At 33.8% G+C, this 23546-nt stretch overlaps 1 protein-coding gene and 1 long non-coding RNA gene across 4 annotated transcripts in view; both read right to left on the bottom strand.

Annotated features, from left to right (window-relative positions):
• Positions 1–23546, bottom strand: part of LOC111056302 (leishmanolysin-like peptidase) — a 199720-nt gene that overhangs the window by 153258 nt on the left and 22916 nt on the right. The window lies entirely within an intron of this gene.
• Positions 1–23546, bottom strand: part of LOC120350856 — a 115263-nt gene that overhangs the window by 68958 nt on the left and 22759 nt on the right. For both annotated transcript variants that reach the window (XR_005571061.1, XR_005571062.1), the window contains exon 2: positions 14440–14468. This is a non-coding gene — a long non-coding RNA (uncharacterized LOC120350856). The remainder of the gene's footprint in view (positions 1–14439; positions 14469–23546) is intronic.

Raw genomic sequence — 23546 nt, 5'->3', positions numbered from 1 at the left:
ACACGTTTAAATTCCCTCAGAAGATACGAAAGGAATTGTTACGAATAGAACTTCGGAGAATATCTCATATAGATAAATATGACATGAGATGAAATGAAGTAATGTATTATAGCAAATTAGAACCAATACCTCACTCGAGGGGCGTGATAACATCAGATCAAGGCTAATTCGTGAATATAAAGATACAGGAGCAAGAGTTCCGAATGAAATTTATTCACAACTCGAATAATATCTTATAGGAATAAATAGAATATCCGAAAATAAAATATATTATATAATATCTCGACCGAAACCCACTCAAGTGACATGATGAGATCAGATATGTGGAGTGTGATTTCACATTTTTTCTGTCGAAATTCGACGAGTCAGTTGGGATTTAATCAGTGAAGAATGTTCCACCAGTGAAGCAAGTTTGGGTGATATGGAAACATTCTTCGCAGAAATATAGAGCAAACGAGAGGGGAGTTGGAGCTTCAAATGTGGCTCTTGTTGTTGACATTTCCTTGAAGCAGAAAAACATTCCTGGGAGTTTTCAGAACGCATGAATGAGTCCAATTATTGCTCTTGCTGAAAAAACATGAAATTCCATAATTAGGTGACTTTTTCAAGCTAATTTTCCAGTGAATAATATTATTTACTCCGTATTCGATCATGTCACCGTCAAATATCAATGGTCGACAGAGTCTGTTAGTTTTAATGTGGAGGAAAGCTCTTTTAGTATTGTATCATTTTTTGGTAAGAATGAGTCTATAACGACTAGTGAGCATAGAATGTATACTCTAATTACATTCTATACTCACTGATAACGACTCGATCGTTGAACGATTTGGTCAGCATTGGTTAGATAAGAATCATTGATGCTATGTACAAGAATGCTGACAGCTGTACAGTGAATCTCACTATACGAAACCGTCTGGTATGTATCGGCTCTTTCCCGCCATGATTGCGCTCGTGAAATTGACAATTTTCCGAGAACTGAATCGGATACCACATCAAACTGCGCATCGAAACTAGAATTCTCGCTTTATAGGGGCTATTTTTTGTAGCTACACCTCCCCCCCCCCTTCATGTCAATATTGAAACTTTTTTCATCTCGAAATATGGAATTGACAGGACTTAACTGTTTTTATCATTATTTTTCTCTTTAACATTATTTTTTTGAACTTTTTAACTGTTATTATATCATCGTTTCTTCTGTCTCCTCTTGCCTGTCTCCTCATTTTTTTCTCATGAATATTGAAAGTCCAAAGTAGGTACAGGAGGTTTGAAAACTTTGTATAAAAAAGGTTTGGAAGTATAAAAAAATAATCAAATACGTAAGAGCTGTACAATTCAGACATATAGATAGATTGGAATATGAAGACAGCGAAAAAGAGAAAAGAGTCGCCAACGACTAGCCAATCACAAACAAGATAGATTGGAACCACACCTAAACTACTCTGCCCATTTTCTCCTGATTGGTCAAATTTGGAACTAGCGTTTGTGAACTCTACCGGTGGATGACAGAGGGAACTAGATTAGACCAAACAATGGAGTTGGTGCTTCAGAGATACAACGAAGCTCCGCCCACTGTCTCCTGATTGGTCAACTACTATGCAAAAATTGTTAGTAAATTCTGCAGGCTGCAGGTACTGAGTGAACTGAAGCTCCTCCTCCACGTTAGGCCTTATTCATATAATTGTATTGATTCTGACAGCTGGATAAATTTCTTCCTCGAATATAAGATTATTATTAAAACTAATGAACTAATACTAGAAAACGTTTGTTATTAATAAGTAATGGATTGAATGTTACCCCAAGCAGAATGCTGTAGTGTAAAATAACTAGTAATTGATTTATAGTTACTATTTACTGAGTCATGATTGAGAAATTAGTGTAACTTGATTTATTGATACTTATTTATTACTATTGATACTTATTTATTGGAACAGCTGAAAAGAATAATTATTCTCTTAAGCTGTTGCAAGTTTCACTACACAATTTCCTCGAAGCTAGAGTTTTGAGTTTAAAGTTCTCTCAAACAAATACATGAGTTCTCTCCAAGAACTACATCAGTTTTCTCCAAAAATTACATCAGCTCTCTCCAAGAAGTACATCAGTTCTTTCCAAGAAAAACATCAGTTATTTCCAAGAAATATATCAGTTCTCTTCAAAAAAATACATTATTTCTCTCCCAAATTTTGATGAATGCCTCTACAATATCAAAATTGATCGTTAGAGTACTTGAACATTGAAACAGCAAAAGAGGTTGTAATTGATTATGCTATTACAATACACGAAATCCATCAAAATAGCAAGAAGACACTAGATATCAATTTTGTAAATTCATACATCAACCAACATGTACATTCATTCATAAATTCCAATCCGGAATTCACTCCACAGCCGAAGTTCAGGCGTAAATATCAATCACAGGGTGACAGAAATATGATTTATGAATGGAACCGTGGGAGGTCTGCTACTATAAATACTACTACTACAACTACTCAGTCTCTTTTCGAACACAACGTCATACATAACGAATAATAATTTATTCCAGGAGCCGTCAATTTATTCACGCTTTGCCCCCCGAAATACAGTGGAAAGTTATTCACTTTCAGTTTGGAATACATTAAAAATGACAGTTTGAAATGCATTACAACAGTATGCAGTGGGAGTGTGTACCAAATATGGTCTTCAGGTGGGTCTAGGAATGTCATTCAAGTATTTATAGTTTGATGAACTATTCTGACATCTTAGAACTGTACATGATGGTCTATCAATTTAAAAAAATTTGTGATTGAAAGTGACTAAAATAGTTTGTCTAGATTAGACAAAATCACTAAAAATGGAGATTGAATATAGTTTTCAGCTACATACTCGAAGGAGAGGCTTTTACAAGAAAAGAAGACGTGAGAGAGTTTTGGAATACTATATATTCCAAAGAATGACATATACTGTGAAAGTTCTGTATCTGTACGAAAATTTACTATCTCAAAAAAAATAATCCGGAACTAGTTTTTGGGAAATTATGAGTCAGGACTCAATGAAGAAGAGAGTTCCGAATTATTTTATTCTGTTCAAGATTTTATTATATAAAAAATGACAAGAGTATTTTTTTCTGTCCTACGGGTCAATTGTGCGAAAATCACAGAAAAGTGGAGAAGGAACCAAAATCCGTGGTTCTCAGGACACCCTGAAAAAAGCTCCAGGGCAAGAAGATGAACATTTTATATTCATCTATCTATATTGTACTGGTCTAGATTATATTTTAAAGTGTTGTATTATTTCTGAAATCATGTTAACTAAAGACAGAAAGTCGTGGCTAGAGCACAATATATCTTTTTTTAGCCACGCCAATTAACAAAAAATCATTTATTCATTTTCTTGTAACACTGTTGTTAATTGGTGAATAAATTTGATTTGGCCCATTACTCCAGAATCATTGCACGAAGAAATTCAGCGTGCTCCGGGTTTTTTCCAGGAAAAAGTACCTGGTGACTGGACTAGACTATCTATTTTTAGGAAATTGAAATGTGTTGCTGAATCTAATAGGAGACTGAATGTGAATAATAATTCAACTATGAGAGCACTATAACAGCCAGTATCAAATATAATGATAAACATTGAAGCATAGATTCCAAGTGTCATACATCCAATATAAACATTTGAAGATAGCCGTCCAGTATAATTACTGAGGTGCATTTCATGGCTGAAGCCAGATTATAATCACCAGTTAGCCAGACGATCTTGGCCATGGAATGCACTATAGTTTGGATTGTTTATATGGTACACTGCATAGTAAAACCAACATCCTACATAATATTACAATCCATAAAAGTATAATGAGCTCGAGAAGAGTAGACTAGTATTTATGTGTTCGTTATTGCAATAGTCGTATGCTTGTTAAATTGATTACTGCAGCTGCAGGATTAAAATCTTATTTCAAAAATTGGTGATTATGCTAGTACAGAGAATGCCGATGAAGGCAGAAAATGAGCAGAATGAATGGAATAAGAGAGGAGGGGAAGAGGAGAGGGAGCATGAAAAGGAGAGGTAGCATGGGATGCGGAAAGAATAGAAGGAGTAGGAGAAGAGCAATAAGAAGGTTGATAATAAATGAAGAAGGTAACGAAGAAGAAATGAATATGAATGGAATAAGGATCAGAGAGATGACGACGAGGAGTGGAAAAAGAAGTGGCAAGGGTTCAATATGAAAGAGAATAAAATATGCAGAAGGAGGAGAGGAAGAAGCAAAAATATGATAATGAGGAAGGAAGAATAAGAACGAATGCATATTTAACATGCCAGACGAATGCACCGGTATGACATTGCTTTGAAAATCAATTACTATTGACTTGTACCGTAGGGGAAAACATGGAGATAATTTTGAGAGAAGCCTATTTTGCTATTCGAATGTGCTTCAGCTCATACCATAAATTGGTGTGGTAATTCCCATTCTACAGCACAGGGTTTAAAATTCTCATATGTCTGTTTCCTATTGAATTCAATGACCCCACAAGTTGAAAATTGTGAATGTACCCTGGGGACTAGGAAAGAATGTTCATTTGAATCCAATATTTTAAATCTTTGGAGAGATCCATATGCCTTATTTTTATCAAGATTATGTGTGTTGTGCTATTTTTGTATTGTGTTTCTGGTGAATTGAATGCAGTTTTTCTAAGGGATGATTTGAGTTAATTTGTTTTTGTTATATAGGATTTTCATAAAAGATTTTCCAACTTTGACAGTTGATTGCAGCCGTATAGTTCCAGCTTAAAATGGCGAATTAGTTCTCATTTATTCAGTGAATGTCTAAATTAATAGTGTCCAAAAAATGAAATTCTTCCATAAAATGTTTTTGTGCAATAAATGTTATAAAGAGCCTTGCCCATTCTACGGTCGCAATAATCATTTATCCTACTCTCTATGAAGATACTGTAGTATTCACTTTAAACTGTTAGCATTGTTGAATCATTGATGTCATTTATTAGGAATTTTGAAAGTTTGAAGAGAATCTCAGTATAACAACTTTTTAAATAATCTTTGAGGTTTTGAACAATTCACATCACGTAATAATTCACATTACAAACAAGTATGCTGCAATAAGATAAGAGATAAGAATGTGAAATGAACCAACAGATGGTCAACGGTAAGAGATTAGAAAGGTAATTGCAATTATTCAATTAAAATCAGTTACGTTCAAAGTAGGATCAAAAAGGAATTATAACTGTTTGATACTTCTGGAGAAACTCAGTCATCAATGGACATCACAACATTTAAAAGATTCCATTGAAATCTTATTGAATAGAATGATACAGAACATTAGATAGTCCATAACAAATTATTTAACAACCCAATGAGAGACAGAAAGTCCTGATATTGGTTAGATTTTCAATTTAATAAAATCAATAGCTACAGTAAACAGCACATAGTTCAATGTCACCAGAAACGTCAATGTTCAATTAAAATCGTGCATCTTGTATTTTCTATAGTAAAATTCACTTTAACTGATAGCATTCCTAAAAAATAGTACAATGCATCCCATCCAATCAATGTTAAAAAAGAATCTCACTTTAACAAATTAAAATTTCCTGTCTTCGTTAAGTTGCGGATACTACTTGGGGTATTAAAGTAATATAATTAATTTCATATGAATGGACCTAGTATTTGATAAAGCCAATTTTGATTCACTGTTTGTGAAAATGGGTTATATCAGAATAGAAATTAATCTCATTCCAAATCCAACGAGAGAAATTGAAAACGTCACGAAGTGAATTGAACTTTAAAATGTTTTCCAATGATTTTGATTCATTGATTCAATCACAATAATTGACAAGATTACGGAGTACGGACTCTTTTATATTCATAGATGACATGGTTCTGATTCAAGTAGAATCTACTCTGTTCGTGGAGAAACTTTACAATGTCATCTGGGAAATGAAACAGAAAATTGATTTTCAATAACTGTCTATCATTGTCTTGACTCAATGTCAAAGATCAATGAAATAATTGACTGTTTGGGAGTTAAAGTGTATGTCATAGTCTTCCAGAATAGAAACCAGCCTCTTAATTCTATAATGTCAGAGATAAAATAGGTACTACAATATAAGGCTGGCCACTAACGTCAGGACATGCATGATGTGTGTACAAAATTTTTTGCAGTTATGACACAACAATGTATGACGGCATGTGTGTAGACACATGCTCTTAATGCATGTCCTGTCGTTAGGGGTCAGTCTAAGATTTGAGTAGGAGAGATTTGAACCAATCACAAGATAACCAATGAGAGAGCAGCGATTTAGTCATCATGGCAAGAGCCAATGAGAGGTGAGTAGGAGTACAACCAACCACTACCAAATGAGAGTGCAGCGATTTTGTCGTCTCGACAGCTCAGAAAAAAATTCTATCAATGAGAATTCGAGCAATCACAAGATGAGCAATAAGCTGAAAACAATCTCAACGTCGCAATGGTGTTGAAGTTGTTACTCTCTCTTTGGTTATTTAAAAGATCACACACTGCCTCTCGAGAGATCATTGTGTCATAAGAAATTATGAATAACCTTTTTGGGATACATCTCTAACGATATTATTCCTATTTAGTCCAGTCAAGGAAAAGTTATAGGGGGAAAAGTTGGGAAGACAATTTTTGACCCCGCAGTTCTATCAAGGTTAGTAAGGAGGTAAACATATCAAAAGTCCCCACCCCTAACCCCTGTGCTAAGGGGGTGAAGGTGGTTTAAAGGTATCATTTTTTGGTTTCTTGCTTAAAACTCAAAAAACTATGTATCCTAAGGACTTGACTGTCATATAACAGATTAAAGATTACATAATTTCCTACAATATTCATTTTACAACTTTTTTTTATATCTTCTCTAGTTTTCGAGATATCCGTTCTTGAAGGTGTGACATTTTTGAAAAAACACGTTTGCCACCAATTTTTTTCTATTTTTGCTCTTATAACTTTTTGAAAATCGATGGGAAATATCCATGCTGATTATGAGCTTATAGAGCATCAAATTATCTTCAATTTGATGTATAATTTCACACGTTTACGAGTTTCCTTACACCTTTTGCAGCATTTTTAGTGTTGAGTGTGAAATCTCCATTTTTGCAACACAAGACTAATTAACAAAGGAATTTGAAGGGAATGTTTTAAACAAAACACTGAAAAATGCAACTTTTAAACAACCCTAATCCGCTTAGCACATGAGTTAGGAATGGGGGACTTTTAGTATGTTATCCTCCTAACTAGTCTCAACAAAGCTGCCAAGTCAAATATTTTGTTTAAAACATTCCCTCCAAATCCCTTTGTCCTTTCTCAACACTGAAAATGCTGCAAAAGGTGTAAGGAAACTCGTAAAAGTGTGAAATTATACATCAAATTGAAGATAATTTGATGCTCTATAAGCTCATAATCAGCATGGATATTCCCCATCGATTTTAAAAAAGTTATAAGAGCAAAAATAAAAAAAATGGTGGCAAACACATTTTTTGCAAAAATCTCACACCTTCAAGAACGGATATCTCGAAAACTAGAGGAGATATAAAAAAAGTTGTAAAATGAATATTGTAGGAAATTATGTAAGCTTTAATCAGTTATATGACAGTCAAGTCCTTAGGATACATAGTTTTTTGAGTTTTAAGCGAGAAACCAAAAAATGGTACCTTTAAACCACCCTCACCCCCTTAGCACAGGGGTTAGGGGTTGAGACTTTTGATATGTTTACCTCCTTACTACCCTTGATAGAACTGCGGGGTCACAAATGGTCTTCAAAACCTTTCCCTCTATACCCTTTTTTGAGCATTCATTGCCTGGACTAATAATATTGTAGTCAATCATAATAGAGAAATGAAAGAGCTCATTGAAATATTGCAGTGATGAATATTATTGAAAGGAGCTTGACAAAAAGAGAATAACAGAGATAAAACAAACTTGAAGACTTGATACCAGAAAATTAAAACTAGAGACTGAGTAAGATTATTGATACAAGCTAATCTTGATAAAAAAGAGTAAATTATATAATATCATTAAAGGAATAAGTTCAGATCTCATCGAAATTAGCACATCATACTACTGAATTCAACAAATGCGGAAACTAAGATCATCAAAGTGATAGCATACTGTATACTGCAATACTGAATGGGAAAACAAGTAGTAGTATCGTCCAACACAAGACCACAGACAAAATCCCACGCGGGACTCAACCAACGCACAAGCCAAAAATTAATTAGTAAATTCATTATTAGCGTATAGTTCACACTTTCTCTTTCACTCATTCATTCATAATCACTCTCCTTGTTCTGTACTTATGAACAACTGTCTTTCTCTCCGGTTTTTATTTTCCACTAATCTTGTCTTCACATTTCACATAATGTATCACAAGTACTTAGTTTTTCGTATTTGTAATTAGCTACAACCAGTGCCCCGTTGCATGCGAAAATACAAGCTAATATTATCTCAGTTATTTCCTATTCTAATAACCAGCTAATTCTTCCTCTCCTTTCTTCTTCTTCTCCTTTTTCTTCTTCTACTTCTTCTTCAAAACACAATAAGAAACAACACGAGTAAGTAATTATGACTTCAAATTCAAAGTAAAACAACCAAATAAAATAGGGATAAACTGCTAAAAGTTCAGGATACAAAAATAGGATTATTGAATACGACATCACACTGACGTTTCACAAGATCCACCTTCTATCGAATATCTCTGACATCACTCTCTCCCGCTCTACTCTCTGCTGTTCTCTGCTGCAAGTGCTTGTTCATCTATTCTCTTTCATGTACTCTATTCTATCTACACTCTCTTATGTATTCCGTTTCATCTATTCTGTTATCCAATTGGAAATTTATCATGTTCGTGAATTTTACTTTTATTCGCTTCGACGTATCCAAATTGAAAAGTGGATTATTCAATCTGTCGATTGCTATTACTGATAGCCAGGGAAGTTTCAATGCGTCAATTATATTGCTAATGCTATTAGTAATAGAAAATAAAGTACCAGAGTTATCACTATATGAATTTTTCCATTACTGATGCATGCATTACGAACCATGACTAGAATTTTTCTAGAATTATTGTATTATAAATGGATGAATATTACATGTTCTATTTCTAGCAAGTACAATTTTTCAGTTGAGGGAAGTGCCATAATTATCATTGATCATCCGAACCTTTATTATTTAGTTGATAGCTATTATAGAAAGGGAAGTTTTAGATCTGATTTGAGATTTTTTTTATTTACTCCATCGTCAGATAAACGGAAGAACTTCAATATGTAGGTTCTAATTTCATAGCGCTTATGATGCCTCAATTTTACATCAATTACGGCAACATTGATTAATCGAATTCTACGTCTCAATTTATTTTCTTATCTACTAGTAGAACTAGTAGTGTAGCTCCAATAACAATTTATTTACCTTGGCAAATAACAACTTTGCTTTTCACAATTTATTTCCCATGTTAAAATACAATATTTTAACTTAGATGATTTTCCTCCTTCAATTCATCTCCTTTCATCTTTTCCAATTTTAGCTACCAATTTCTAATTTTTCCTCTCCAATAAATACTGTAATAACATTCTCTCCCTCATGACATGATGCTGCAATAGTTTTATTTTAAATTTTACATCTCAACCAATCGCTAAAATGTTTTACACCTTGAGCTTCATATTTTAAAATACAATATTGAAGTTCACATAACGCCTCAATGATTTTCCTTTCCAATGTTCAAACATATACGAACACACTATTTACCAAGCTTAATTTTAACTTTAAAATGCTACAATATCCAGTTCGTATGACGCCTTAATAATTTTTCATCTCCAATTTTCCAACTCAACCAATCACAGCAAAGCAATACACAAGCTTATTTTTCACATTTAAATGATACAATATTCAAGCTCACATAATGCTTGGATGATTTTTCGTCTCCAATTTCCATCTCGACCAATAACTGCAAAATATTTCCCAGCTCTCTACTATTTATTTCAATTTTGAAAGCTATTCATCTAGCTCATCCATGGTGTCTGTTTAGAAATTTTCCACCTCAACCAATAACTGCGCAGTTTTCCCAGAAATGTCTTAATTTTTCCATTTTCCATTTTAACCAATTACTGTTTCATTTTCGTCGCTTTCCAACCGACACATTCACTTCACACTCTTTGCGCTCTGAAACGTTTTCAGTGCACATTGTGCGCCAACACTATTATCACTGGACCATGCGCACTAATTATAGCACTGTTTTCACTCAAAACTACACCTCTTCACTTTCGTGTTCAACTGATAACACTTGCTCTACCTCTACACCATACTCTAGTATAACATCATCAACACTATACAGTGAGATTCAAGTCTAACACAAAGCATTAGCTGAATGGGAGGCATTGATATTATTCACATTACAGATAACATACTGAAATACAGGGATAAGATTTTTTTCATTTATTTGTTATTCATTGTGAACAAATATTGCTCATAGTTTTCAATTTGTTTACCAACCTTAGATTGACAAGTATTGAGAATTTTGTCGCATATAATGAATATTTCAAGAAAATCTATGAAATTGAAGTTTTCATTAATAACAATTATTATATTTGCTCATTGCAATAAAAATAATATGGGAAATGTGACGATATGTCAATAGATCACAGATTGCCATCAACTGTTTAACCTTCAAGTAGAACTTCTGCTGAGTAATCTTTCATGCTCAATTGATACCGCATTTGCTATTTTTGATAATAATCTACAAGACAAATTCTCAAAATAATTTCAATTCATTATTAAATCTCTGATATTGACATGTACCGGTATTGACAATTTTTACAGTTCACTGCTCAAAAAGTATCAAGTTCATGATGTGCTTGCATACGTCCACTTCAAAATAGTTATCAATACCTTATACTTCCTCTAATCCTCTAACTAAATTGAAATGTTGTAACTGTTCATGAATTTGAAAAGTAATTTGAAGTTTCATAAATACGTGAAGAGGAAGATTGCTGGAAAGATAATTCTAGGTTACGCTAGGCTTCACTCAATTTATCAAATTTTCGAATTTGACCTCTCATTGAAATATATTTAAAATTTCGTTTACAGTTGGGATTTAAATTACAATGATCCTTAACGTGAAACATTTGAATTCCCTCTTAATTTGAAAGCATTGTTCGCTTATTGAGTTACTGCATTATCCAATTGATTAGCCTAGTACTCTTCACCAGCTTTGTTTCACCTCCTAGAACAGCATTATTCAATTGATGATTTTTTCAAAGTAGAATTTCAAATGTGAATATCAGATATGTCAAAGTATTGGCAATCATTATATTCTGTTTGCAGATCAGAAAATTTGATTCTGTTCACAAAAATCATGATGTTAGTCATGGTTTGTGATTGCAATGAGTTTTCTTCGACTATTTCAAGAACTGTATCCATAACTTCATCAAGATATTTACTGTCATGCATAATATAATTGTTATTAATCCGCAGCAGTAAACTTATGTAACTCAATTACTAGTCAACCCCCAGAGTCAGGACAGTCAATTAGTCTGCAAGCCCAGTGGATCCAATCGATCAGTATTGTTGCCTTATTTGCTGTACAACAATAACTATAATTATATTTTTTCTTGTAATATTTTTTTAGGAATAACAACCAAATGTAACCAAAGATGATTGGAGTTTCGTACTTGAAGTACAAAGATTTTTTTATTTGTAACCAAGGCTCAATGAATCACGCTACTATTATCACCTTATGATAATTCAGGAGCAGAGAATCTTCTTTTTTCTTTCGTCTCCCTCCTTCTTCCTCTGCTCCTTCTCTACATCCTCTTATTCACCATCCTCCTCCTCCTCCTTCTCCTCCTCCTTCAGATCATTCTCGATCCTACTCCTCTTTGTCTTCCACGTGTTCATTTGACTATACTCTTCTAATCTTCTTCATTTTCTTTCAAATTTGAAGATCGTGAGAATCTCGTCTGTTTACTCTTTAGAATAACTCAGTTGGTTCTGCATTATTAGGAGATTTCTGTTGGTAATCTTGCAAATTTTCACTCATCCTCTAATTTTTTTTTCTTCTTCTTCTTCTTCTTCCCAGCGTGACTAATTTGTGTCTGCGGTTTGTCCTTCATGTATTTCCCTTACCCACGCATTCTGATTATTCGTTTTTCATCACTTTCAATTCCTTTCTTTTTCTTCTCCTATTTTTCTTGTTCTTCTTTTCTATCTTCTTCTTCTTTCAATCCTCCTCCTCCCCCTCCCTCTCCTCGTCAACGTCCTTCTTCTTCACACTCTCACTTTTTGAAGAAGAAGTATCATTGCAAATGATGCAAACACGTGAAATTGAAGCAGAAAAACGTTCAACAGAGGAATATGATTTGAATGCAAATCCAGTGTTCGTGGATGAATGAAAAGATTAGAAATAGATTCTTCAATTTTGACAAAGGCCGGAAATTCAACAAATCAAATACTAAATTACTAACAGAAGACTGAAGTGTACATAAATATTCAATACGTTCATTAGTTGCACAAACAACATAATTATAACAGCTTTGCGATTCACCTCAAACTTTATTTTTTATATGTTTTCTGGTGTTCAATCTACATTAGATAATACCTAACTCCAAGTATTGATAGGTGGAGAAAGATTAAACGCTTTTCCATGATAAATGAATCTATTTTATATCGACCATCTATCCTGAAAGACCCTGCATCTTCTTCTTCCCGCTCCTTAATACCGCACCAATTTCCTTCTTCCTCTTCTTCATACCTCGCTCCTGATTTTCTTCTATCACCTTCCTCTTCGTTTTTCTTCAGTCCTCTCTCTATTCCATATTCCTCACATACTCTCTCTCTCTATCTTTCTATTTTCAACGACTTGTCTATTAGCGGAAGCTTCAACAAAATTAGATCTGAGCAACGCGAATCTCACTGTATAGATATAGATATACAGGAATGAAGTCACCCACTACTCATCATAACTAGACCATGAGAACAAACGCATTGTTCTAAGATGAAGATATCCATCCATAGATAGTCTGCAGGTGGGTGCAAGATAAGGAAATATTCCTGGCTATGGATATAATTAAGCGTTACAACGTTACCGGTTTCACACCCAAGTAAAGGCAGGGCACTATAACACTATAATTACTCTGTGAGGTTGTGTTGTGATTATAGTTTATCAGTTTGATTGACAAGAAGAATGCACATGGGTGATGAGTGGGTAGATGAGACGGTGCACTTTGAAGTAGTCAGCATTGATTGGAAGGTGAGTATTGATTTTATCTACTAGGTGTGCTGACAATTGAAAGTGAATGTGGCTATGATAGAAATATCCTTTATTAGTTGGGGTTATGACTTGAAAGGACTCTCAACTATTCAATAATGTATCCTCATTGTTTCAATAACATAGATAGTAATGCACTGTGATGGGATTGGTCAAATAGGTAGATCTTCCCATACATTAATGAAATGCATTTCTATGTTTCACCTCCTATGATCCTGTTACAATGATACGAGAACTATAGAAACCTGAAAACAATAACACGATTATTTCTAAAGTAGCACTATGGTCGTTGTATGGCTGTGAGGTTTCCCTTAGGAAATTAGAAAATTGAAATAATAGGAGCTCTGCTATCACATTGCATCGATCGTGGGTTCCAATCCTGCTAGGGTATGGGTTTTTATGGAAGAAGATGGAGAAGGAGAAGATAGAGGAGGGATAAGGAAGAAGATGAATAATAAGGGGGAGGAATGAGAGAAGGAGCTGGAGAAAGAGGAAGTAGGAGGATGAGTAGGAGGAGAAGAAGAAGAAAACACGAAAAGAAAAGGAAGAAGAAAAAGACACGGGAAGAAGAGGAAGAGACGAGATGTTGAATAAATAGGACATTATAGGGAACCTTTGACGAGAAAACAACAACGTAATTGATATTGAACCATCCAATTCAGTTAAGTAGTGCCACACTGAAACGGTTAAGGTCAGAGGGTCAAGATAAGGAAGAAGAAAGACACACATGTGGGATAAGGAAGAAGAACGGAAAGAAGGGAGGAAAGACAGAGATCAGAAAAGAAGATGAGCAAGCGCAAAAAAGAACAGCAGAAAAGACACACGTGGACAGCAAAATTGAACTTTCTTTTTTCGGAATCACATTACCATGCATTGATTGAATTACTGCAGTGAATTGGATAGAAAATTGGACATTTTTGTCAAGTTCAACAAGTGGGAGATACTCGAGATTGAGTTTCATTGATAAAAATACTGCATTTCATTGATAAAATACAGAGTCTCATTGTAAACTCACTGGCCTACTTTACAACACTGGTTAGTTGAAGACATCAATGAAACAAGAAGAAGAATCTTCACTTCATTGTGAATATCTTGAATTATTATATTATTGACCTGGGTTACTAGAGATTATATAATTATACTACAGTTAAGATTGAAATGTTCAGTCTATTTTGAGTTTACTCACACGTTTGGAATTCAAACTAATAGCCTCACCTGCAAAAGAATGAAACAAAAATCAGAATTCATAATATTATCAGGATTATCATATTTATGAATTAACACACAGAGAGTTTCTAAGAGTAACACAATATTTCTAAGAGACTATAATTATGTTTCATAGAGAGGACTTGAATAAAAAGCTTCAAACCTTTCAAAGATTTCATGCTTCCTAAACCCGTAAAGCTCATAAAGGAAAGCAATTGGTTGATATTGATTAACTGAGTATAAGTTGCACACTCAAAGAGAATCTACATTTTAACAAGGGTGCAAAAGAGGAAGCAAGAGAATGAGAGAAAAAGGGAGAGAGAGATTGAGAGAGACGGGGGGAGAGAGATTGGAAGAGACGGAGGGAGAAACAGAGAGAGTGTGTGAAAGAGAGAAAGTGCGAGAGAGAGGGAGGGAGAGTGATTAAATGATTGACAGCCATGAGACTATTCAGACAAGCCACGACAAGCTGTGTTCAAAGCCCTTTATTATGTTTATCCAAAATACCCTTTCAGTGTAGCAAGTGATCACTTCATTTCAATAGCTCATTGTACTCTGGTTATTGTTTGAGAATTCATTGAAGGATGAACAATATTACAGATAATCAATGTTCATATTATTTATCACTCATTCATGAGAACCACGTCTTTATTTTCATTTCAGAATTGATAAATTTTGGCTAAACTTGAGATCCAATGTGATAGTTGATCGTACACAATGATTATTCAATAACATATTATTATATTATTTTACTTTCAGAATATCTTCCAAACGCTTTACTCGAATCTAATTTCAGCAATGATTTTTTCGTATTGAAACAGCTAAAGGAGGAGTAGCTCCTATCGGCCTATGCTACAAGTTTCATTGAATCGTTTACAGAATACGCTTTTTATCGTGTTTCTCATAATAAAAAACTTGACAATTCTGCAACCAGTTTCATGATAACCAATACTAATACAACCCTAACAACTCAAACTATAATCAACATTACTTTCATTCTAAGCCAACCAACAAAAATTAAGACATTACTCGATTACCTTCCATATTCAAAATCCAATTATCAAAACATTGACTGCACCCCACAGAGTTACATGTCTAACCGACATAAAAATCCGATACAGTTGTAGTGTAGTGAGATACATTTCGAACATTCAGCAATGCAGTCAGCACAGTCATGAATGGGAAGCATTAATGTTTATAACATACGCAGAGCTGACAGAAGTGTACCTCACCACAGAATACGTGAGCTTAGAGCAAGCACATAATAGAGAAATAAAACTGATCAAAGAGAATGTGAGTGACCTCCAGCTGCTGCAAGTACCTCTGTACGAAGCAATAATCAAGGTCGGCGAATTCTTACTGTGCTATAACTATAGATAACACATATATTATATACTATTACATAGACTAGACGAGATTCAATACGGTGGGTGTATTCCAGAGATCTATAAATAGAGTTGGCTGCAATAAAACTCACTCAAGAGGCTTTGAAATTATTGGCTAGAAATGTATAAGACAGGAGATTTCCTCAAGATAGCCAACAATTTCATTGAGCTAGTAGAAATTGGATTTTCAAATTGTTTTAAATGAAGAGAATAATGTGGTTAAATAGATATTTCAATTGTATAGAATGAGATTTGGATGTTATGAATATTAATTAATCTTGAATGAATTATGTAGCCCACCCCTACCTTCTATTGATAAAACTGTAGATTATGAATCGAAGTACTATTTCTATTCTAAAAAAAAATTGAAGATGACCAACAATTTTACTGAGCAAGGAATGGAGATTCAATATTCAAATTGTGTTTTATAAGAACTCTAGGAAAGAGTAATTGATCTGGATTGAAATTAATAATTGATGCTTGGACAGAAGTAATTATTTATTTCATATGTAATGGTTGAAATACAATTTGAAGAAAAGAATACGCGTTGGGAAGAACATCTATTGATGATTGGTGTAACTCCACTGAACTAAGGTTATTCCATGGTTCTTTTAGATGGCCATGATTGAACTAATAGATTGATGAATGATTGAAATAAATTGATATGTTCATACATGGGTAAAAATTCATTCTAATACTTCATAACAGAGTACCGTATGCAGTTTGAATGGAGTGTATATTGGGATGCAGTGTAAATGAAGTGCTTACTCAGGATAAGACCTTGTTGAGCGGAAAGCCTACCCGCCAATTACAAGGGGTTTTATGATTAATAGGAGTATTATTGCATAGAAGTATTTTTCATATTAAGCATAAATCATGTCCTAACTGAACTTTTATCAGGATTTGTGGTGATCGATAGAAATTAACATACATAACCTTGTTCTCTTCAGCAACAAGTTCAGGAATATCTCATACATGTTTCAAGTAAACTTGTCATGCAAGTGAACATGCTTCAAGTAAAGGATTTGCGATAAAACATTCTGACAATAACTAAAAGTAGGTACAAATAACGAAAAATATTCCTGGAATATCCTTGAAATGTAGGTGGAATACTCCACGAAATCAGATATTTGAACTGATAATCCTGTATGTAACAAGCTTACCGTATCGACTGTCAGTCAATGATTATTAATAATTCAATCCGTCTGTCAAATTAGACCCTAGACGATACAAATTCCCAAAATCGCCACACTGTTCTCAGAACAGAGAATTGAATCAGAATTGAGAATAGTCTGTCTGTTAACAAGCTTCCACTAGACTTCAAAATGTCAGCATTCAGTATAGATAAAATTGATGCTTCTCATCCATCAAATACTGATAGTTTTAAATGAATTATACTGTAGATACCGACATCATAATGGAGAATCTGAATCTCTGTACATTATTACAATACATGACGAGGATCATGATTATTAATAACAATGTGCATGACGTAGGTAGCCGGTCTATTGTTATATTTTCTCCACGCGTCTGATCCATGGATTGTAGCTGTATTATTCAGGGATGCCTGGCAACCCATGTTGTACCACTCCATGGATTTCAGAGTCTAGAATCCAGAGTGGGTGGATGGCAGCTGTATGTAATACAAATGCAGAGTACATGTAGGTTGGTTTTGTATCGCAGTGGACGGAGGCTCTGCTAATTAAAGTGCCAATCAATGTTAACGGGATTATTCGCAAGGTTCAAATGTACTCCCGCCATTTGAAATGCTTGTGACAGATAAGGGTATCTCTGCCTATATTGCGGTATTTTCGGATTAATTGTATTCAGTTGAACTTCGCTGCATTGGATAGATTTTTGGGAGGAAATTTGTATGCAAAATATGGTAAGGTTCACTTCACTACTAGTAGTTCTGTGAACAGTAGACTTCGCGCAGTTATAAACCACAGCCTCCTCTTATACTGTCCATCAGAGTAAATCCTGTATGTATGTAGTGTCGGCGACATATCGGTGTGAAAACTGCTAATGGCTGTTGGGGTTGGTGTATCAAAAATGCCAACATCAAAAGCTAATTTCCTTCAAGACATACTGGCAACAGGTCAGCCCGAGTTCAAAGCAGAGAAAGGTCGAGAGACAACACTAAGTTATTTTAGTTATTAATTGCATGCGTTATTGCATGCTATCGATAGTTCATTTAATAGTGTATAAAAATTGCATTCAATGAGGCATGCAATTAATAGTTCACACAGCAGCTGATTTTTTACTAAGATACATTGAGATATTAATTGCATGCAATTAATAATCCACTGATGATTATGACAATAACTATGAAGAATAATATTCCATAGTCTGATTTTTAAAGACTTTTTGGCGTTAGAAGGAGACTCCTTTTCCTTTTGTATTATCCTTAAAACGCAAAATTTCAAAAAACCCTATATATACGTCGACGCGAAGTTCAAAAAGGAACATAGATATTAAATTTCATGAAAATGTATTGCTGCGTTTCGCCGTAAATGCGGAACATGAATATAAACATATAAACAGAAATATAAACATAAAGAGGAATAATTTGATTGTATGGTATGAGATGTTGTGGTATTTCTCAATAATTGAATGAATAAGACGTTGATGTTGTCAATACCACTTCAATTTATTCGAAAATTAATTCATCTTACAGAACCAGGTTTCATGGTAACACCTACCACATCTTCAGCTGAACTGATGTGTTTTGTTATTGTTGAAGGAACAGGACATTCAAGTTGATCCGTTGACTTGAATCTTAGGCCTCACTTCGCTCGGTCAAAAAAGTTTGGGAATTCATTAGAATTTTTATTTATCTAGTCACACAAAGGCAACTCTCCACAAGTATTTTGAGCCCAGGTGATGAAGGGATGAATGATAATACAGTACAAATGTTTCTATTTGTGATGATTTCATGAATGGAACAATAGAGAGATGATGAATGAGACTTGTAGCATCAATGCTTCCCATTCAACCAATTGAATCTCACTATAATAATTTCAGCCAATGGTAAAACATAGTGCTCTGCATGATAACACACCTATAGTAGGATTCACTTACAACTGTATGTATTCGATGAATGAGAAACATTGATCTTATTTTATAAGAAATTTTAACAGTCTGAAATAAATCTCAGTGTAGGACATTAAACCTTAAAATTAGAATGTATAACAGAAAACTATAGAAAGATAGAACACGATCATAGAATTGAACCAACTATGAGTACAGCTTCTAAATAGTTGAAATGTTTTAAATTTTATTAAACTAACAATATGAATCGGAGGACTATTTTCTTGTAACAAAGCTGTTCTTAGAATCTGAGTTGAGTTTCAGGTATATCCATGTTATCGTGACTAAAATGGTCACAATCTTTTAATTGACACATCTGAATAATTCATTTCAATCAAATTGAAAGCAAAGTCTGAAGAAGCTCATTTGTTATTGTTTCATGGATTCCAATAGAATTGAGTGGATTGAATGAAATGTTGTATAATTCTTATAATAATTGAATTTCTTATCACAGAGTAAATATTTTTAGCTACATTCCTCGATAGACAGTTACATTCTCTCACATACTGCAGCCTGTATTTTAATCCCATAGTTAACGAAAATGAAATTATTGAGAAACATTCTTTATTTGTCTGATTATATCGTAAGAGAACGTTCTGTTTTTGTACAAATAGCATTATCTGCAAGCATTAAAAGTATTCTTTAACTACTAATAATAGAATAATGTCTAAAGATAACAATTTTAGTCATCAACAGCTGTAAGCCATGATAACAGTGCATTCAAATAGAAACAATACATTTTTTGTAAGGAAAAGTTAAAAGTCGAAATATTCTCATCGGGGAAACGTATGATTTCATAATTTATTGCTTTCATATTAATGTATCGTTATACATTAATAAAAAACAAACACATGAGGACATGATACCTCAACTAATGTGCTTTTGAAAGTTTTATATCGGGACGAATTGTGAAAAACCCATAAAAATTATATAATAGGAGTCTTGAAAAGTTTATACGACTTGAGAAACCAAACGTGAGTTGGAGAATTTTCAGAAAGGAAGAGTGGATTCGAGATAAGATGAGATTTAATGTCGATGAATGTTGAACTTTACTGCTGAATGAACTTTCTAACAGTGGTAATCTGCTCGGTTTATGGCGCGTTATAGTTGCTTTTATGACAGATTCTATGAAATTCAGGCTACTGATGTTAGTAAACGTTTCATTCACATTCATGATGATTTTATGAATTCTACTAATTTAGGCTACTATGGTAGAGAACGTGCCATCCACCATATGCAAACATCAAAGTGATAGCTTGGGATCTATTAGGATGAATACTGTACAATCTGTAGACAGAGTCACTTGAATCTGACAGCATTACTCTTAAATAACATAAATGTTTTATTCATAAAATAGAATCAATATGCTGGCTGTTTGAAGTGAATCTCAGTATATTTCATTGTTTCTATACTTACATATTATTTTAAATCAAACCTACTTACAATAGTGTTGATACCAGATTGGAAGTTATGTCTCTTGGTGCAATCCACAATGAAAGCTTTCCACAAAAATTGTTAACAATTATTCAAGTCTTAACTAAAATGGGAAAGCTGCTCATGATTTAATATAAACTATTCAGCAAATTATAACAATTGATAGAGCATTGCTTGTTTTCATCCACCAGGGGTTCAGATTTTTGGTTGAAACTTACAACGTGTAAGAGACATTGAATCAAAATGAATTTATTCAAATTTGATTAGAACTCACAGTGTGAAACCGGCCCTAGGAGCGTGAAAGCGGCCATAAAATTAAACTTTACATTCGCTGCTCGTTGAGAGCTACAGTGAAATTCACTTGAAACTTTCAGGGTTGGTTGAATGGTCTGCGTTGACGTTATTTATAAGGAATGCTGACACGTTGAAGTGAGTTAGACAAGATGACATGTGATATGGACATCGGAAGTAGCTGTCTAGTCTAGTCCGAGCCTTATCTAGTTTGTCTAGTACCAGCCTAACACCGTCGTTTGTCTAGCCCAAGCCTTATGTAGTTCATCTGTCGAGCCTTAAAATCTATCAGTTCTGCACCAGATTCCTTTAAATAATTCAGCAGTAATCGGTGATTTCTCCTGTGAATTCAACATGCAGGTTGTTAAGTGTAGATAGAATGTAGATCTTGAATCTACAATCAGTCTGATTTCTCTCCTGACTCTATCCTTGTACATGATTTCTTCTTCGTATCTTCTATTTCTTACTTCATCCATAAGTCTATTGTAATTCATCGATAAACACAAGTTTATTCATAAGTTATAAGTTTAAATAAGCAAGATTAAACTTGCTTATTAAAACTAACTTATTATAAGTTAATCGTCGTCATTCATTCTGTACCTTCCACAAACTTTGATTTCATGGGCTAGTTTATAAGTTTATGCATCAAATACTTTTTAATCACTCTTTTTCTCTCAATTCTACCCTTATCTTCTCTACAACTAACACTATATTTTGTCTCTTAGCTGACTTTCTTTCAAGATTCTATTATTCTATCTTAATTAATTATTATACTATCCTCTTCTATTATAGTATTCTTTATCCATCCCTCTAAAATCACTATCTTCTATATTTCTTCAGTCTAAATGGTGAAATTCACTTCAAACTGTCAACATTAGTTGAATGAAGAGCATTGATGCAATTCTGAATGAATCCTGGCATTTTTCAGTCAATCTCACTATACTAACATTATCTTGTGTCTCAGTTTAATTTCTCACTTAAAATTATTCTATTCTTGTCAGTAACCTTAACACACTATCTTCTTCTATGTCTCGTATAGTTAGGTTACTCTCTCAACTCAATCTTTATCATCTATTCCTCAATGAAATGTCAGCATTCTTCAACTTTTAACATCAAAGCTCTATATTTAACCAATTCTGACAGTTGAACTGAATCCTAGTAGAGAATCAGAATCACTTACTTTGGGCTTTGGCGCTCTCTCTCTCTCTCTCTCTCTCTCTCTCTCTCTCTCTCTCTCTCTCTCAGTTAAGTTACTCTCTCAATTTTTCTATATTTGTCACCCCGTCTGCCAACACTATCTTCTGTCTCTCGGTGAAGTTTCTCTCCTTTTGTGACTATACGGGATTGATTTGTAAGTAGTAGACTGGTGTGACATGTGAAAGATGGATAATCTTGTATGTGAATTGAAATGAATTCTTGAGCAAAACTGCAATGATTTAATTGCGCATCAACTACTGCTGTTCAAGTGTACAAACCGGTTGGTGACTGCCTTACGTGTTTGTATTACTAAATTGTTTAACTTGGGTTCAGACTAACTTAGACTGGGGTTAACTTGAGTTTACTTCTCTCGAGCTTCAGTTACTGTTTGTTGTTTGTATACAGAGTGTTTACCAACTCCCTACCAATATACTGTAGGGCTCTAGGGCATTGTTCCTGGGTGAAAAACATATCTTTTAATACAGTAGATGCACAGGCCTGCCACACGCTTCATGGAGAGAGTCAGGTTGCCCAGACCTAGAAGCACTTTTTTCCAGAAGTCGTTCCTGTTTCTTGAGGGTAAATTTCATAATAGTTTACCAGATGAAATTAAACACTGTGACTCATTCTCTCTATTCAAGAGATCTGTTAAAAAATACATTATGTCATTAACTGAGGATGAAATTGAAAGAATGTATTTTGTAATAATTTGAATCCTTATTCTTTTTCATCCAGTTTGAAAAATAAGGATGGTAAATGGTAGGCTACTATATTAATTCTTAACTCTTAATTCTTGGGTTGTTCATTCAAAGAGTTTCTGTGCAGTGTATAGAGCTGCATTTGGTTGAGAAAGGAGAAAAAATGTTTCATTAGGTACGGTATTTTAATTTTTTCCTTTTTGTGTCATTGAGTGATGTGAAATTTCATTTTGTTTTGTTATTCGATTTATTTTTTTCATTCATTTATTTTATTTCTTATTAATTGAATATTGTCATTAAAGGATTTAATCATAATGTATTTACAGGGATAGTTCAGTTGTTTCTTGATAAGTTAGTTGATTGTTCGGTTTTTTGAATCTATTACTTCTTATTTTAATTTAAATATAATCAGTGTAATATCATTAGTACTGTGCTCCCATATGCGGACAAGCTCCTTGAGCTTTGCATATGTGTATTATTTTTCAGTTAAAAACTTGTTTCTATTTGTATGAAGATGTTTTATGTTATGTATTTTCTTTGACTGAGAATAAACATTTTATTTATTTATTTATTTATATCTAAATATCATATTTAAATTGTCCGGAAATCTTCAGTTACTCACACAGCGGCCATTTTGCTTTTTTCACTTACTATTTTTTTCTAAATAATGGTTGAACATACGAAATTGAAACTTTGCAAAATCATTTATAAGAACTAGCCAAAGCTACAAAGAAACTATGGTAATTTTTCTCGCTTATGGCAGCCATTTAAAATTGTGTTTCTTAAATAACTCGGAAACCGTTGAGTTTACAAAAAATTACAAGAATAATTATTTTAGTAAATTTAATTACCTATTGATTGGTTCGTGATTGTTTAGGATTGGACCAATATTAACTGAGATATGGCAGCTTTAGTGACAGGTGACCGCTGGAGGTTAGTTGCAGTGCATGCCAAGGTTTGCGGCTAAAGTCTGCCACAACAATGCGACATTC

Source organism: Nilaparvata lugens, chromosome 4, assembly GCF_014356525.2.
Source record: "Nilaparvata lugens isolate BPH chromosome 4, ASM1435652v1, whole genome shotgun sequence".
NCBI classification, from domain to species: Eukaryota; Metazoa; Arthropoda; class Insecta; order Hemiptera; family Delphacidae; genus Nilaparvata; species Nilaparvata lugens.
Note: the sequence above shows the minus strand (reverse complement) of the source record. Positions and strands in the feature narration are given on the sequence as shown.